Genomic DNA, 20,543 nt, shown 5'->3' on the forward strand with positions numbered 1-20,543 from the left:
TGGTTCTACTAATTCCTCCAATCCGAAGGATGCTAACTACTTCCATTTTCATGAAAGAGGGGACTAGAAACGAAGCTACCCCAAGTACTTGCAGGACATAAAGGATGGGAAGATCAAACCCTCCTTTTCAGGTATTTACACTATTCAATCTACAAACTCATCACATGCTAATTCTTGCGTTCTTGATATAGGTTGTGGATTTCACATTTGTTCTGATTTGCAGGGACTAAAAAGAAATAGGGATGTAAAGTATGAGAAGATAAACTTAATCATGTGAAATAGGAAAATGTCGCTGTGACCATGATTGGAGTTTATTCTTTATTGCTTAGTAATGGTTTAGATTTAAATTTGAATAATTATTGTTACTCGGCCGATATAGCAAGAAATATTATTTCCTTTCATAGTTTGTACAAATAAGGTTTTACCTTTTCTTTTAATAATGAAATTGGTGGTATTAGTTCTTATTACAATGGTGTATTTTATTTTGAAACATTACCTTGAAATAGTATATATGAAATTGTGAATGTTATAGATAACCTAGGAAATAATGTGTTACACGTTGATTCTTCCAATGACTTGGATAAAGCATGCTTGTTGCATTGTTGTCTTGGACATGTCAATAAGAAACACATAGCCCAAGTTCAAAAGGATGGAGTTTTGGAGTCATTCGACTTAAATTCGGATGAACTTGCGAATCTTGTTTACATGGAAAGACGACCAAGTCACCCCTTCACTGGTACTTGTGATTGGGGTGAAGGTCTATTGTATCTCATACACACTGATGCATGTGAACCATTCAGAACCGCCACAAGGGATACTAATCGCTTCTCTGTGACTTTTACTGATGATTACAACATATATGGTTATGTCTACTTAATCAGGCATAAGTCAGAAACCTTTGAAAAGTTCAAAGAGTTTAAGAAAGAACTAGAGAATCAATTGGGCAGGAAGATAAAGATGCTGCGATCCGATCGAGGATGAGAGTATCTTAGTATCGAGTTCCTTGACTATCTTAAGGAATTTGGAGTTGTTTCACAATTGAGGCCACCTAGGACACCACAACTTAATGGTGTGGCTGAGAGGGGCAATAGAACCTTGCTATACATGGTTCGTTCCATGATGAGTCGAGCTTCTTTACCTATCTCATTCTGAGGGTATACCTTAGAGACTGCCGCCCATATCCTTAATCTTGTCCCTACCAAAAAGGTTTCCCAAACACCTCACAAGATGTGGATTGGGAAGGTCCCCACATTAGACCACATCAAAGTTTGGGGGTTCGATTCTTTCGTGAGATGCGAGACTCATGACAAGCTCGAACCTTGGAGTGAGCGATGTATTTTCATCGGTTACCTACAAAAGTCCTTTGGATATCTCTTCTATAGACCGAGTTACAATGTTGTCTTCGTTACAAGAAGAGGAGTCTTTTGTGAGAGAGAACTCATATGCTAAGGGGACATTGAGAGGCAAATTGACCTTGAAGAGCTTCAAGAGTTAAGCGATGAAGGAACCTCAAACACTAGCAATCAACCCGAGGGGGAAACTCCGGTGGAACCAATTGACAAGTCGGTACCTCTGAGGCGTTCTAGTACAACTAATGTTCCACCTGTGTTATATGGATGAACCTAACAACTACAAAGAAGCCATGGAAGGCCCCGAGTCTGCTAAATGGAAAGAGGCAATGGACAGCGAGATTCAGTCCATGTATGACAATCAAGTTTGGAACTTGGTTGACAATGTACTAGGTCGAATAACAGTCGGGTGCAAATGGATCTTCAAAAAGAAGACCGACATGGATGGGAATTTACACACATATAAGGCGCGACTGGTTGCGAAGGGCTTTACTCAAACTCCAGGAGTTGACTATGATGAGACCTTCTCACCTCTAGCGAAGTTTAAATTTATAAGGGTTATGTTGGCCATAGCTGAATTTCATGATTATGAAATATGGGAAATGGATGTCAAAAACGCTTTCCTTAGTGGAAAGTTAGTTGATGATGTTTTCATGAGTCATCTAGAGGGTTTTGTTAATGCAAAGTACCCTAATAGTGTGTGTAAGCTTGAGAAATCAATTTATGAGTTGAAACAAGCATCTCGCAGATGGAATCCTTGTTTCGATGAGAAAGTCAAAGAGTTTGGATTTTCGAGAAGCGAGGATGAGTCCTGTGTATATGTCAAAGCTAGTAGGAGTATAGTGAGCTTTCTGGTATTGTATGTAGATGACATACTACGCATAGGAAATGAAATCCCAACCTTGCAGGAGGTTAAGTCTTGGCTTGTGAAGTGTTTCGCTATGAAGGACATCGGAGAAGCTGCTTATATCCTAGAGATAAGGATATTGAGAAACAGAAGTCAAAGACTAATAGGACTTAGTCAAAGCACCTACTTGGACAAGGTGTTGAAGCGTTTCAGCATAGAGAACTGCAAGAAAAGTGACCTAATTATCCAAGGCAATACCAAACTAAGTAAGAATCCGAGTCCAAGTATCGAGGCTGAGATAGCAGAAATGAGTCATGTACCATATGCTTCCGCAGTTGGTTGGATCATGTACGCTATGACTTGTACTCGCCATGATGTGGCCTTTGCTTTGATCATGGTTAGCAGATACCAAGGGAACCCTGTTAAAGCTCATTGTACTGCGGTTAAGAACATTCTTAAGTCCCTATAGAGGAATAAGGATTGGGTCCTTAACCTTGGTAGGAGTGATGACTTGAGACTGACAAGTTATAGTGACGCCAACTTTAAGACCGACAGAGATAATTTACACACTCAGTCGGGCTTGATATCTACCCTGAATGGAGGAGCAGTGACATGGAAAAGTTCCAAGCAAGAAACTGTAGCCGATTCAACATGCGAAACAGATTACATATCAGCAAGCGAAGCAGCAAATGAGGCGATATGGTTGAAAACTTTCATTGGAGAGCTTGGAGTTATTCCTTCCATAAAGGAGCCTATGGAGATTTTCTGCGATAATGAAGGGGCGATTGCCTTAACCAAGGAACTGAGAGATCATGGTAGATCCAAGCATATTGACAGAACGTACCACTTCATAATACATCAAGTAGAAGAAGGGCACCTCGTGGTGAAGAGGATATCGTTAGAGGACAACCCAGCAGGTCCCCTCGCAAAGGGATTGACTGTTGGAATAGTGTCTAAGGTCATTAACTATTGTTAATACTTCTAATAATAACAGGGTCCTTTTGGGTTGCCCTCAAGACCCAAATTGAGTAGAATAAATAAAGGAGAAATTGGTTTATTAATTATTATGGTTAATAATTAATTAGAAACTAATTATAATTATATTTTGGGAATTAGTTAAAGGGTTGAATGCTCATTAATCGATATTTGGTTAATCAGGAATGTTCCAGAACCTTTATGGAATTAGGGTTGGATGAAAATCACTCCATCCCATATGGAAAGGAGTAAAATTTCGTGGTTAGGCCTCCATCCCACATGGGAACGAGTACAAAACCCTAGAAGGCATCCAAGGTTATAAATAGGGCCTTAAGGATTTCATTCCTCCTGGCACCTTGGCTTGAAGTATTCGCTAACCCTTCTTCCTTCTCGCATAGGGACAATTTCTAACCCTCTTTGGGTTTGGGAAATTGACCCTTCTCCTAGTTATTTTTATTCCACTCTTTGGTGTCATTGGGTGTGATACCATTAGAGGGATTCTGGTTTGGGTCCTGTCATCCAAGCAACTTTATAGAGGTTCAAGATCTCAAGCATGGAGATCAAGGGCTACATAAGAGGTATGTCTTCTTCTTCTATTTTATGCTTTCTAGGGTTGATGTAATTAGCATGAAGCCATAGATCCATAGGATGCATGTAAACTAAGGTATATCGTTGTTTTGATTTTTCCGCTGCCTAGTTTTAGAGTGTATTTGATGCGTAGAAAACCTAACAGTGGTATCAGAGCCAATGGTTCATGGTTACCTTCACCCAAGATCCATGTTTTCCGAAAATACTTGTTTGAAATTGAATGGTAGAAGGATTATTGAAAAATTCGTAATTGATAATACCTTAGTCGCAACTCACGACGTGAGCTCAGCAGAATTAGGGTTTCAGATTTTTTGCCATTTTCCGAATATGTAGCTTTGATAAACATGGATAAATACCTAATTTAAATTGTTTTTGAATATGCAAAATTGATAAATATTATTTAAATATGTTTATTTGAATTTTAATATTTATTTGATAATGCATAAATATTTTGTGGATAAATATAATTTAACTATGTTTATTTGAATTTGAATATTTATTTGATTATTTGAATTTGTATATTTATCTATTACTTAAATAGTGATTTTAATATTTAGTATTATTTGTAATAGAGAATTATAAATTTGAATATTAACCCCTCATGATTTATTAATTGTTACATTGCGTCCTCACAATAAATTAGAATTAGTAATAGACAACTGAATTTAAAGAGTTTTAAATTTTCCTAGTGTATTTATATATATTAGAATTGTGTTTATTATATATATATAAGAAAGTTACAACATGCGCCCTCGCATGTTTAAATATTGACATTGTTAGTCTTACCTCGACTAGGCTAACCCGTTCTAATGTAGGGGTTTACGGAGGTCTCTATGATTCCGAATGAGGTCGGTTTTTAATATGCTTCGTGCTTACCACCCTCACCACCCAATTGCATTTTGAGAATGGAGTTATCGAAATGGTTTGATAGTGATAATGGTCAATCTAAAAGTATTCTAATTACAAGTATAAAACAAAATCCCATTTTTATTAATAGAATGTGAGTTTAAATTATCCATGAGAATTGCACATTCTCTTTATATCCTAGTGATGGAGCTCATGTGGTTAACTAACACATTAATCTAGGGTATAGTTGAGAATGATATGGATCTCATGAGTCTCAAGCGTAACTTGATCCAGGGACCTTGCGATTTTACAAGGTTAATTCTCAATCTATTTCATGTGAATCTGATGTTATCCATAAAAGTTCACATTCTCTTTATAACTTGTTGATGGAACTCGCGTGGTTAACCGGCACGTCAATTTTAGAGTATAGGTAGAGAATGATACGGAACATGCGAATCTCAAGCGTAACTTGAGTCGGGGACCATGCAATTTTGGATGGTCGATTCACCATATGTTCAGTGATCCGTGGCGAACCTGTCATTGAATTTGAGATGAACATAATCCGAGATTAACATGGCATTGATAGTCAATGAATCTCAAAGATCTGGGAATTTCGTGGTGATCGAAATTGGCAAAGAGCTTTGCCTACCTAAATAACTTTATGATGTGTTTACGGCATGCCTTTACACATCATGAAGCCATATATGCATCCTAGCCTTCTAAAATAATTTTATTTAAGGTGATTATTTTCTAACGATAAGTAAAACAAACTATAATGGAATTTGTTATTGAATGATGTCTATAACCTACTACTATAAAACCTTTGAAAGGATTAGCTATAAGGATGATCAATCTTGTCAAATTCGTAGTTTGGGAATAGTACTCATAAATGAAAGGAAAGATCATGCCTTTGTTAAAACTCTTCCTAGGTTAGTTTAAACGTTACATTCTAAATTGTTAGAAAGAGCAATTATCGAATGTACATTGTTAATTGACATATTGAAGTAAAATGGAATTTCCGTGAGTTAGAAGTTGACTAGGGTTAGTCGACTAGTTAACATGTACATATAATCAATTCATTTTGATTTTGATATGAACAACTTGGAATGTCCATTAAGGAGTTGTGTAACATGTTGAGGTTTCCATTTGGAACCGACAAGGCAAATCATAGACTCTCATACTTCAAAACACTCCCATATTTTACTATCATGAATAGAAGTGTCAAGAAGAAAGCCAATTGCCCATGGTTTAAAAGGCGATTAGTATATCCAATCTAGGCCCTAATACCTAAGAAAAAGGAAGGCTTATTATAAGACATGTTCTGATAGCTGCTCGTTTCCATAACAAGAAAAGGACTAAGAAAGAAAAATTACCCAAATGCCTATTTGAGGTGAAAGGACCGAAACATGAAGAAGTTAAATTTGATCATGGATCACGAGCCCGTGCTACTTTCCATAGGTTCAAAAGATAACTAGTTCTTCCATGTTTGGTATTCAATCAAATATATGGATTTATAATACCAACAAAACATTACTTCTAAACCTTGAGTATTTTACTAAGGATTAGTACTAACATTTGCAAGAATGTGCAGTTACTAAAATGAAGTAAGAAGACTAACACATGGAGAAGATAATTTGAGATTGTTTATACTATTAAACTAGTATAGTAACAATAGTTCAACGTTGATTCAAATATTGAATAAGGTGTATTATTGTGAATGGATCGTTGAGATTAATCACAATATGTACTTATTCAAATACATCTAAAGGTTTGGTTGAAATGTATTTGTGGAATCATAGTCTTGGATACATAAATGAGAAATGCATTACCAAATATCCAGTTGGATCGGATTTTGGATATCATTTGGCCTCGAGTCTTATGATAAATGCAAATTTTCGTTTATCAAGATAGATGATGAATATGTCACTGGGTGATGTGAGTATCTGTTGGATTCAGTTCACACTAATGGACCATTCAGATCAACCACGATACATTGTGAGACCAACTTCATACGAATGTGAGTCTGGAACCTTTCAGGTGTTCAAAGCTCTGATAAAGCAAAGTTATGAATCAATTGGGCAGTAGGATGAGACACTCATAGTGAGAATCTCACTCCAAAATTTATTGATCATTTAAGTAATTGTGAAAGAGCTTCACGATCTGTCTCCACCCAAAACACTACCACTAGGGTGCATTAGTTGGATAGAGAAACAAATCATTCATTGATATTATACTAGATGAGCCACATTATGTTTCTTGACAATTCATGGATTGTACCATGAATAGTGTTATGAGAAGTCCTTTAGTCTTGTACCACCTAAGTAGGTTCTTGAAAAACTCTATGATATGTGAAGTGGGATCTTATCCTAACTGTCATATATGGAATTCTACGATTATGAGGCTTACGCTCATCATGAAGCACTCGACAATATAGAATTTGAATAGAGATGTGTTATTTCGTTGGAGAACCCATCAAGCATCATGGATAATTGTTTAACAATCCCTCTTAGAACAAAGTGTGTGTTGCTCGAAGGGTAGTCTTCCACGAGAGGGAAGCTGGTTTCCAAAAGAGCTAGTGGGTGCCACATTGCTCTTGATAGGATTCGAGAGTCAACAAACGAAAGGCCTTAAAGTTGGATATAGCATTCAATTCGGGATTGAAAGAGCTTTTAAGGAAACTGACATATTCCCACCACTTCCATATAGATCTGATAGATAACATCATATACTAGTTATATAAGAGTTTATATTACTAAGGTATATGAGTCACTAGTATGGTGAAATTAAAGTATACCAGCTATCGGAGGCTATGGTAGGCCCTAAAGTCTACAACAGAGAAGGAGGAATTGGAAAGCGAGATTCAATCCATGTATGTTGTGAATTGGTAGATCAAGCACTTGACCTTAGCCCTTAAGTGCAAGTGGATATTCAAGTAGAGACAATCATGGATAGGAACAAACACATAATCAAACCAAGATAGGTTATGAAGGATGTGTAAGCTTAACAAGTTCATTTATGGACCAAAATAAGCATCTCACAAGATGGATCATTATTTCAATGAGAAAGTTCAATGAGTTTGAATTTCGAGAAATAAAGATAAGCCATATACATGTCAAGCTAGTGGGAGTAATTTGAATCTTTGTTTCAATGAAAAACTTCAAGGAGTTTGAATTTCGAGAAACATAGATAAACCATATATATGTCAGTGCTAGTGGGAGCACTGTAGTCATCAATGTATTGTATATAGATAATGTGCGATTCATAAGAAACTATACTCTAACTTAGTCAGTGTAAAATCTTGGCTTGGTATGAGAATTGTTTCTCTATGATATACATAGGAGATACAAAACACGTACATAAACGAGTTTAGGCTGGCATGACATTGAGCAATGCTAATGTCCTAGTTCTACTATTGAGCTAAAGTAAATGAGTTGTGTCCTACATACTTCTGCTATGGGATTGATCATAAATGCCATGACATGTACTAGATCTAATGACTCGAGCATGACAAGTTTGATTAGATCAATTTGGTGAGAATCAATGAATCAAGATCAAGAACATTCTTAAGTGTCCTTGGAGGACAGAATAGATGATCTTGATAGTATAGAAGAAATCATTATAAGAGTTACTTTGATGCTAAGTTCCATACTAATAAAGGCAATTTCGTTCGCGGATTGAATTCGTGAGTTTAATGAATGTTGATATATTAGCTTGGAAGTGTACCAAATAATAAACCATAGTGGATTTAACATACTTAGAGTATGTTGCAGTTGGTTAAATTGAAAAGTGGACAATGTGACTGAAAGAGATTCATTAGTGACATCTTTGTTGAAATTCAATCATTGATGGTCCTTATGAAGTTTCTTCTGACTTTGGGTGAACTTACCTCGAGTATGGATCCTAAGTTACACGAGATCAAATTACACATACTCAAAAGTACCAACGCATTTGATAGTGAGTCAAATGTAAAGAGATCATAGTCAGTGATTCATATCGAAAGATAATCTTGTCAATCCATTCCATAAGCCGATGTCATTGACCAAGTCTGACAGTCAGACAAAGTCGAGAGGCATTAAATTTGCAAATGAATTGGCTTAAACACTCTCACTTTAGTTTGTTTTAAAACCCAAGAACTTTAAAGAAGTATAAGTATTAATTTGATTTGGCAATTATTAAGTGGTGATCTTAATATATGATGGACTTCGATCATTTCAATTAGCTTATCACTATGTTCTCACTTTTGCATGTTTGGAACCCACTTCCCCAGTATAAATTTACTCAAACGTCCACAGTTGGTCGAACTCTTAGAAGTAAGTAGTGATTCAAGACTGTCATGAGTATTAGTGGATAGTCCATAATGATTGGAAATATCCTAGAGATTGTGCTAACACTCATGAGTGCTTAATAGAGATTTAAGTATTGAACCAACTCAAGCTTAGCGATTACTTCATGAATTCAGTCACGAGTAATTCTAAGACGATAATATCTTCTGTTCTTCAAGCCTAGATACATGTGGGGTTTTTCTCTATGATTCTCTTATGCGTTGGACTACTCCAACGCTAATCGTAACTGGTAGTTATAAAGGGTATGTCCATGTAAGACATGATGAAATAGACAAAAACCATGTATTCGAGGTTTATTCGTTCCTTATGCCCTAACATGAGAAGTGATATCTATCGGCCCCTCGATGATTTGGTGCTGACATCTAAAGTGCTTGGCCGAGCCTTGACTAGAATTGATGTGTTCAATTTAGTAGTCAGATGCAGTCGTCACAAATATATATCGGGAAACATAATCTTGAATTCTTAATATTGACCGTTATCCATGTCTCGAATTCATACAGATATCATTGAACTAAAGGATAGTTGATCACTTATCTAATGGCTGAATCTTGATTAGATCAAGAGTTCGGTAGTTGCATTGGATGGCTAACTCTTTGTTGATTATTAGAGAAGTATTGGTCCTCATATGGTTGATAACTTGTCCAAGTAGGAGACTATTGGAATAGTGTCCAAGGTCATTAACTAATTGTAATACTTCTAATAATAACAGGGTCCTTTTGTGTTGCCCTCAGGACTCAAATTGAGTAGAATAAATAAACTAGAAATTGATTTATTAATTATTATGGTTAATAATTAATTAGAAACTAATTAGAATTATATTTTGGAAATATATTTTGGGAATTAATTAACAGTCTAATTAATTAAAGGGTTGAATGTTCATTAATCGATAGGAGGCATCTAAGGCTATAAATAGGGCCTTAGGGATTCCATTCCTCCTGGCACCATGGCTTGAAGTATTCGCCAACCCTTCTTCCTCCTCCCATAGGAACGATTTCTTACCTTCTTTGGGTTTAGGAAATTGACCCTTCTCCTAGTTATTTTTATTCCACTCTTTGGTGTCATTGGGTGTGATACCATTAGAGGGATTCTGGTTTGGGTCCTTTCATCCAAGCAACTTCATAGAGGTTCAGATCTCAAGCATGGAGATCAAGGGCTCCATAAGAGGTATGTTTTCTTCTTTGATTTTATGCTTTATAGGGTTGATGTAATTAGCATGAAGACATAGATCCATAGGATGCATGTACACTTAGGTATATCGTTGTTTTGATTTTTCCGTTGCCTAGTTTTAGAGTGTATTTGATGCTTAGAAAACCTAACACTGACTAGGGCTAAGCACTTGCAACATGCGAGGGGCACTGTGCTAAAGGACGATATTAGTTTTAGTGACTAGATAAACCAAAACTTGTAATAGCTAAATTGTAATTGACATTTGAAGATGAATAAAAGGAGTTTTATTTATAAGTAAAGTTACCGTCTTGTGTCAATCGTTTACTATTGTTTCACTTTGCATGTTTTAACTTCCAGAATAATAAGATTTATTCAAACTATCAACAGTCGATCATACTTTGGAAGTAGGTATGAAAGAAGACTGTCATGAGTTGGCTTGTAGACTTGTCTATGGAGTTAGGCATAACAATAGGTTTGCTACACCATTCATGAGCTCTTGTGAAATAAGATTTGAGTATTGGATCAACCGGGCTCACTTGAATCACTTCATGGAATTTATCACGAGTGATCGTGAGACCATAATAACATATAGGTCTTCAAACCAAGATATATGAGTTGTTGACTACAAGTTGGTTGAGCATTGATGATACGAAAACGCATCAGTAACTTGATGTTATAAAACGTATCATTGTGCATGATTTAATGAGTGGTTATTACAAGCATGTAATGTCGAAGTTTATTTGTTCCCTTTTATCCTAAGAGGATTAAAAGCGATATCTTGGGCCCCTCGATGATTCTGTTTTGACTTATGGTTCGGGCCAGGCTAGAACTAAATTGATGTGTTCAGTTATGTTCTATGTCAGACGAATCGACAATCGGGAAACAAACAGTTGGACAATAAGTATGCCATTGTTCCATGTATTTGTCCACCTGATATCTTGAGAACAGAGGATTATATGTTCCCGTATCTAAAGGATGCGTCACTGACTGGGTTAGAGTTGACAATGACTTTTGAAAGCTTACGATTGCTAAGTCGGACCCTGAAGTCATATTGGCAGCTATAGTTATTAGACTTATCCAAGTGGGAGACTGTTGGATTTAATGTCTAATCCCATAAGTATAACTGGGATGTACTTGAAAGTATCCTGATCCTTTTGGGTTGGCTTCACCAGTGCAATTTGATAGGATGGATTTTTGAGAATAAGGTTATTTGTGATTTATTAATATATTACAAGTATAATATATTAATATTATTTAATTAGTATTCATCAAGAATTAATTTAGAATTAATTTTTTGATCAAAAGAGACTAATTAAATATATGGGGATTGATTATGTAAATCAATGGTTCTTGGAATGTTGGCTAATGATCCATGATTATGGGCTAAACTAATCCATGGATAGTCCGTGGACCTTAAACCCATGGAGCATGAGAATTTGGAAAGTCATGGGTTATTAGGGTTTACAAAGTGTAACCCTAGCATTTGCCACATTATAAATAGAGACCCCATAAGCCAAAATCGGCTACACACTCTTTGGAGTCAAGTATTTTATTCTCTTAAAGCCTCCTATTGCATATTGGTGTTTATGAACCATTAGAGGCATCACACTTGAGGTGCTCAAGCTTTCAAAGGTCATGAACTCTACCCTACTCAAGAGGTATGCATCCAGACGAAGTTTTATTATATAGCTTCTATTGTATGCTAGCTAAGGTGAATGCTTTTGAAATGAAAATGCATGTATAATTAGAGAAAACATAGATCCAAAGCATTTACGGTTGCATGTGAACCATAAGAGTGTTATAGTGCTCAAAACCCAACACCAACCACTTCAAGCTTCTTCACATAAACAACAAAAGGCACTCCTTAAGCCCTCACACACTCAAAATGGGAGATGAGACACGATTTAGGGTTTCTCTAGACAGGGGGTGATAAGGGATGCTACATGTGAGGCTTAAGGCCTTTAAATAGGGTACAAACCCTGAAAATTAGGGTTTTCCTTTCTAGTGTCTACTCGTCGAGTTGGGGCCTTCCAACTCGTCGAGTAGACCCCTCATTCCGAGTCCAAAATGATCTCTACTCGACGAGTTGGAACTCCCCATCTCGTCAAGTCCCAACCCAAAAGTCTAAAAGTGCTGAAAAGTAAATAACACATAAACTTAGCGTTACATTTCATTCAGGAACACCTTTAGTTTTTTTATCCAGAAATTGAAAGAACTGCAAGGAGACTAAAGAAAGAAACAGCAAGAAAGAAACATTCAGCTGGTCTCTTTGGTTCATCATCCTCTATACCCTCAAAAGCCTCCACACTACAAGGTACTCCCTTGTGGAATGAATCATATCCTTTTTACGATGGTACCCCCATCTTCTCCTCAAAATAGCCCTTATAAAACATATTCCCCACCCTTTTCCGTTAAATTTGAACCCATAGATTCTTCAGAATCCGAATCTGAAGGATCAACCATGAATGGAGACGAAGCATAAAGGTTTCTTAGAGAGTAGGTCACCCAAGAGGTCAATCAACAGGTCCTTTGAATTACATTTCCAGAAGCCTAGAACTTCGAACTTAAATCTGGGTTGATTTCATCTACTTCCCACATTCTGCGGACTGGAAAACAAAGACCCACATAAATTACTCAAGGAATTTCGTGTGGTTTGTTCAGGAGTGAAGCTGCATCCAGTTACTAAAGACCAAATAAAACTAAGGGCATTCCACTTTAAGCTATAAGATTCATCAAGGGAATAATTATATGAACTCCCATCTGGTTCCATCACAACTTGGAGCAAGCTCACGAAGCAGTTTTTAGAGAAATTTCCAAAAATGTGAGTTTCTAGTCTTCGAACAGAAATCACTGGGATCGAACAAGGAAAAAAGATAAGTTCTATATACCTACTGGGAGAGATTCAAAAAGTTTTTCGTTCGTTGCCCCTAACACAGAATCAGTGATTAACAGCTCTATAATTCTTTTTGTGAAGGTCTGACACCTATGGAGAGACGCTTGATAAATGCTTCAAGTAGGGGATCTCTAGGCGATATGGCACCAACAAAAATATGACAGTTGATCGAGAAGTTAGCGATAGAGTCAAAGCTTTCCACAACTAAAGAAGAATGGTATCCAGATCAACCAAGAAGAGTAAAAGAAATCAGCAATGGTCACCTTGAAACCCAGATTTCAGAGTTCACGGAAGCATTGCTTTGGGGGCATGTGGATGCATATTTGGAGCCTAAATGGATTTTTAACTCAAGGAGTATGTTGAGGAATACTTGAAAGATTATTTGGTTAAAAAGCATTCAATCGAATTGATCACAAAAAGAAAGATTCTACAATCTAAAGCTAAAGGCTGTTGTTGGCAGCTTTGACCCCATGTCGGTATTTTGACCATATCTCATGAACCGTAACTCTAATTAATGACATTCAAAATGTTATGAAAACTAGATACAATTTGGGACAAATTTCATGTTTGAGAAAAAGGAAAAATTTGTGATTGCATGGCCCAAAAATTTGATCGCATGTATGATTACATGTTTTTCTTGTGATCGCATGTTTGCAAGAACCTTCCCAGGGTCAAAATAAGTCATCTGGAAGTCATCTGAAGTGAATACTCGAAACATGCGATCATAACCTATGTACATGCGATTGCAAATTTTCCAAAAAAGCCTAGAATAACATTCTACTTCATTTAATTGGCCCGAGATGTGTTTTCTTAAAAACATGCGATCGCAACCTTGCTACATGGGATCACATGTATTGCCCTCTTTCCTGTTAGGCTTATAAAAAGACTCGAATGACCTTCTAGTAGGGGAATTTGGTACCCGTAGTCAAATCCTGAAGTTTTAGATGACGAAAATACGATTTTGGAGGCGTTTCTTCTCCGATTTTAACGACTTCTGAATATCTGGGGACTATGGATCATCTCCTTCAATTAGATTAGTAAGATTAGTTGTTCGATGTCTCTTTTCATCTATTTTCATCATATGTTTAGCCATGTCTGGCTAAAACCTTAGTTTTCAATTCTACATTAGACTAGTACTTTTCATGTGATTGATCATTAGATCTGGTTTTTGAGTTGTGTATCTATCTTGATTCTTTAGTTTTGTTCGTAATGGATGTTTAGTTTTAAATTCTTATTAGTCTGATCATCTAATTAGGGTTTAATCATTCCAGTTAATTAGTTAGTAGAATCTGTAATTGTTCTAATTAATTGGTATTAAGTAACAAGTAATAAATCGATCCCGTGTTTAGGATTTGACTTTATTATAAACTGAAAAATTATATCTCTACACTTTCGAGCTTGTGAGAAGTATTAGATATTGCTGGGAATTTTACAAAGGACTTAATGAAAATTTTGTGATTTAATTTAGAGCTTGTTTAATTGAATAGTAAAAAGTCAGGGCTAATTAAAGAGCTCGCTTTTATTAATTAGTTTAGGTAAAAGAGACTATACAAGAGTTTGTTAGTTTTTCTCAGTACCCGCTTAGATAGAACGCATCTCAAATAATCAAATATGGGTTAGTTGCATAATTAGGACAGTCATAGCAGAGCTGAAATCATTTTTAATATTGATTTTTATTTAATTTAATATCACTGCAAATTTTAGTTTCGTTTTATGTTTGATTCAAAACCCCCTTTTAATAATTTTTGTTTTTACTGGAACGTGCCTGATGCAAAAAGGCATTGACCATTAGGCGTCTCCCTGAGGATTCGACACTACTTCCAGATGCAATAATTTTAGTTCAACCAGCAGTGAAAATTTTACTTGTTTAAATCGGGTGAGACAACTGGCTTTAACACTGCTACGGAGCAGGCCCAAATGACTCGGTACTTAAGCATGCTCAAGACGGATATCTGGAAGTTTACGTCTACCTAGTGATATAGTAACCTTGCTAAGCTCTAGGATGTCTCAAGGAAGCGATAGATTGAGATAGAGACCCAAACAAGGGAGCAACGCCAGGCTCCAACTAAGTCCCAGCGTGCATCGAAGTGCTTCAAGGCCGCTAATTCATGATATGGAGGCCAGAAGGGCCGCACTTGTGGCAATTGCGGCGAGGTTCATGAGGGTGTTTGTCGATATTCTTCTCTTGGATGCCACAAGTGTGGCATGGACGGGAACTATGTGAGGAATTGTTGCCAGCATGCCCTATTACCTACTACCAGGATTTGTTACCATTGTGATTAGGTGGGCCCTGTGAAGGCCCAATATCCCTTGCTTGCTGCTACACCGGTGTAGGCTCTAACCCCAACTACTTTAGGGATCACATATGGATGTCAGGGTAGGGTGGAGCCACGAGGGCTCAGAGACGTCCTTTTCATCTCATAACGGAGGAGGCCATGGCGGCTTCGGTCGTCATTACTGGTATGTTTTCATTTATTATTCTGTCAACTATTTTATTGTTTGCTTATGTTTATGATTCTACTAGGTACCTTCTTAGTGAACTTTGTGTCTGCTCTTGTGCTTTTTGACTTGGGTGCAAGTCGGTCTTTAGTGTCTTGGTCTTTCAGTAGGAGTTTCTATATGACTCTTGGAGAGTTGGATTGTCTGTTGCGAGTTTCTATCACCAATGAACACGGGGTTTCAACATTAAGCGTTTATTGGGGTTTTGTTTTGGAGATTTGGGGTGTCTTACCCGATTGACATGATCCCTATTGTAACACTTGATTTCTTGGTATGAATTTATTTCCAAGTTCTTCATAATTTCTCTTTGGGACACGACGTGTTGAAGCCTCAACACAGAGTGTCGAGATGTCTTTTTTCATGGAGTTTAATGAGTCCACTTGGCATGTTGAGGTGCCTCAACACGGTGTGTTGGCAGCTGGGAAGGAAACCCTAATTTTTAGGGTGTTGCACCCTATTTAAAGGCCTTGAGTCCCCTTGCCCGGCCTCCTTACCAACCTCCTTTGTTACTAAAAACCCTAAATTGAGCTTTTAGCATTCTTGGTTGTGATCTTGAAGTTTTGAGTGGATTTTGTGGATTTTTGTGCTCATTTGAAGGAGCTTTGGAGTTTGAAGGTGCCTAGTTTGGAAGGAAGACCATAGATCCAGAATCTCACATCTTGTTGCAGTCTATTTGAGGTATCAAGTTCATACCTTCCTTTGTTTTTGATTACATCTTCTCTAATGGGGTTTTGTTATGTTTTTGTCTCATTGTTGGGTTATCTAAGGAGTTAAGTTGTTTCATGGGTTGTCCTGTTAGATCCGATCATTTTGTGGCTTCCTTTGGCTTAATGGTGCAATCTTTATAAGGTTCTAGGTCTCTTGAATGCATTAAGTCCTTTATTAAGCCCTTCTTGAACTTTAGAGCTTCCCTTTGGCATGCATGAACGAAAGTTGGCAACTTTACGTGGTCTTCCAACTCTAGAGTGTTAGATCTATATTTTTGAGCTACATCTTTGAAGATTAAGTGCTTAATGGTTAAGCCCTTACTCTATTAAGCCTAGGGTTTGGGTTTTGGACCCATTTTGGGGTTCCTAAGGGTAAAGTTGGAAACTTTACACTCCTAGATAGAAATTTGGTCGAGATCTAAGCTTTGGAGCCCTTAGATTCAATGTAGCCAACTTAAAGTATTAAGATGTTGGATTTTAGGCGAACAAGGCATTTTCCTTGGTTAACATGGCATGTTGGTTTGGTTTTTCCCGACCTTGTATTTGGTGAAAAAACACGACGTACTGAAGGACCACAAGGCGTGTTAGGTCAACATGGATTGTTGACCTTGACTTTTGACCTTTATCTTTTACCAAGTTTGACCTTTAGGGGGTGTTGTGGCATTTCTAAGTTGTATCTAAGGAATTGTTCCTGTTTAGGGGCGGGTAGAGCTGATATTCGTAGCCGGCTGGACCTATTCAGCTATCGTTCAACATTCGAGGTGAGTTTTCCTCACCAGGTTTAGTGGGTCTAAGGCATCAAGGCTGACCCTTGATGATTATGTTGATATAGTTGTTGTCTGTGCGATACTTTTATGTGCTTGTATATGTATGCTTATTGGGTGGGGCTTGTATTGCGAGTGTGGGCAGGGATCATATCTCTTTGGGCGGAGCCCATTATGTGATATATTTGGTATGTGGTATCCTGGGGAACTCACTAAGCTTTGTGCTTACAGATTTTAGTTTGTGTATTAGGTACTTCTGGTTCCAAGGGGAAGAGCTCGTGCTGACTGCATCGCACACACCATTGGGATTATGCATTTTGATATTTACTCTAATTTTGATAACATTGGATACATTGGTTTTGTTCATATGAGTGATATTTGAAAATACTGTTTTATCTATTATAAAACACAAAATCTTTCGGACCGTATTTATGGATGTTATAAGTTGGTATCAGAGCCTTGGTTTGAGGCATTCGAGCACACTCTTTGGGGTGTCTGAACCCAAACCAAAGATTTGGTAGGTTTTCAAAAGATAAACATATTTAAGAAAAGGTTTTCTAAAATAAGGAAGGGTGTTGTGCGTGCAAACAACTAAGCTCAAATAAGTTATCCCATAATACCCATACATGTTTATGATATGTTTGAACGGTGAATTGTGATCGCATTCTAGTTTAGGGCTAAGGATATAGGAGAGATGCCTTCGTATGCCTATCGTATGAGCTTATAGATTTGCATGCTAGTACTGATCAATCAATATTAGGATGGCCTGATTAGGGTATGCTTGGTTCTGATTACTTGATGCTCAAATGCTACTTGCTTTATGCTTTTAGGAGTTTTAGATAGCTTTAGCTCGTCTGAGATTACACGTAGTATCCTTGAGCAGGCTCCTGTGATCTTTGGCTTGCTCAAGAAGGGCATTATGGAGCTTCTTCATGAGCGGTTGCTTCGGTCGGGACACGATCCCTAACTTTCAGGGAGATTCGGGCATGTGGAGCACCAGATTATCATGGGAAAAGGGACCCCATTGAAAGCAACAGGTGTTTCGTAGATGTTGCTAAAGAGTAACGCCTTCTGTACCAGCCATTGTCTCGAGGGGGATAAGGTCAGACTAAATTCCTGCCCCTTGAAGGATAGGACGTGTGATTGGTGGGAGGAGGTATGGCATGCTATCAGAGATGATGCTGCTATTGATTCGATGACCTAGAGTGGTTTCTCGACTAGGTTCTGAGCCGAGTTTGCATCGGTGATTGAGGTACAGCAGCTAGTGCGAGAGTTCTAGGATCTCCATCGGTCTACTGAGACAGTGGCTAAGATCACCACTATGTTCAGGGAGAGGGCACTTCTTGTTCTGCAATATGTGTCGAGAGATGAAGAAGGCTCGGTACCACGAGATGTTGAGGAGTGACATTCAGCAGTTTTTTAGTCGATCCAACTGCAAGGCGCCGGAAGACATGATAGCGAGGGCTAGAGAGAAAGAGATTGATTTGGAAATGGAGAAGAAAAGGAAGCCAGATTCTGTGTCTAGTGTATAGGGTTCGGGCAAGAGGCCCAAGGTAGTTGAATCAAGGGGGAAGGGCCAACAGGGTCGAGGCCGTTGTGGCAAGTGCGGTAGGTCGCACGAGGGGATGTTCAGGGTGGGCGGTTCTGGTTGCTTCAAGTACGATCAAATTGGTCATATCAGTAGGGATTGTACTGCTACCACCACAACCACACTGGTACCTGATCTGATTTGCTTTCAGTGCAATAAGAGGGGCCACAAGAAGGCCCATTGTCCGAGTCTGGTTGCAACATGACCAGTGTTAGCACCCGCTCCAGCGACATTGAGGATTACTGACGGCTGTCGGTGTCGGGTAGATACGCCTGTGGCGAAGAGCAAGGCTGTCTAGCTGATGGTAGTGGAGGCGTTGCAGCTCCGGATGTGGTGACGTGTATGTATCTTCTCCTTATATCTTTATTTATATTGAATTATTGGTTATGTTTTTGTGTGTTTTATTTTGGGATCGTTCCTAGTGAACGATATCTTTGCTTTAGTATTATTAGATTTGGGGGCTTACTGATCATTTGTATCTCTTGCGCTTAGCAAGAGCTTTTCTGGAGCTCGGGGGGGGGGGGGGGGGGGGGGGGCTAGATTGTCCTATAGGTGTTGAGATTGCTGATGATAGGTCTATTTGGGTTGCAAGGGTTTACTAAGGTTGTACTCTTCAGTTATTCAGCGAGCAATATCTGGTGGATCTGGTTCCCATTCCTTTGTGTGGTAACAAGGTTATCGTGAGAATGGATTGGTTGAGCCCTAATGGGGCAGTGATTGAATATGAGCAATAGTTGGTTCGAGTTCGGACCCCTAGTGGGGGAGAGTTCGTGATTCATGGTGAGAGACCGCACCGTGGGCCGATTATGTGTTCTATAGCGAGGGCCAGACACTATTTCATCAGGGTTGTTCGGGTTTTGTCGCCTATGTCATGGATACCCGAGATAAGGGTAAGGCGATTGTGGATGATGTGCCGATCATGCGGGAGTATCCAGATGTGTTCCCGGAGGATTTGCCTGGGGTACCTCCGAAGAGGCAGGGGGAGTTCAAGATTGACTTAGTTCTAGGTGCGGCTCCGATAGCCAAAGCACCGTATAAATTGCATACATAATGATCATCAGGCCACGTACAGCATTGGGTCGTGCCCAGTAAACAAAAAAGTACATAACACATGCAAGAGTTACAAAGACATCTAGCATCCTAACAGAATAAACCATGGGCCAACATTCGTACGCTCTGTGTACTCCTAGTACTCCTATTATACTCCATAAGGTGCCCGCGATTCCTTCTGCCTAGTACGCCTAGCGTACTCCCTTTGTAACACCCAAAAAATCATGATATAAAAAATGTTTTTAGATTAATAAATCGTTAATACATGTTTTCCCCATAAAAACATGAGTAATTAAGTTTTAACAAAACATTGACAAATCATAGTAATTCACAGAAAATGGAAACACGTGGTGTGTGCTCTGCAATCATCCCGAGCCTTTCCATTTGAAAACCTGAGTACCTGAAACATAAACTGAAAACCGTAAGCACAAAGCTCTGTGAGTTCCCCAACAAATCAAATAGAATACAACCACATAATATCATCCACAAAATATCATGTGACATAAATATAGTTGCCATCGGCTCCGCCTATGGTCTTTACCAGGAATGTCATGGGCTCCACCATGGTCTGATATCCAAGTGCCATGGGCACCCCCATGGTCTTATATCCAAATGCTATGGGCTCCGCCATGGTCTTATATCCAAATGCCATGGGCTCCCACCATGGTCTTCCATGCAAGTATCACATAGAGGACTAGCATTCCACATGACAAGTAATGGGTTGGCATTCATGCCATCGACCCATGGATATAGTAAGAAGACTCACCTCATACTGTCGAATCACACGGACAAACCTAAACTGCTGGCTAACAAATCCCCGAACTGTCAAACATCAAAACAACAACCTATAAACAATTGGTTTCCAACGCATAACCATAAATCCATACTTGGGTTAAAAGACTATTTTACCCCTAACCTAGGTTGGTC

Source organism: Lactuca serriola, chromosome 8 (genome assembly GCF_051521515.1).
Source record: "Lactuca serriola cultivar US96UC23 chromosome 8, Lser_US96UC23_V15, whole genome shotgun sequence".
Taxonomy (NCBI): domain Eukaryota; kingdom Viridiplantae; phylum Streptophyta; class Magnoliopsida; order Asterales; family Asteraceae; genus Lactuca; species Lactuca serriola.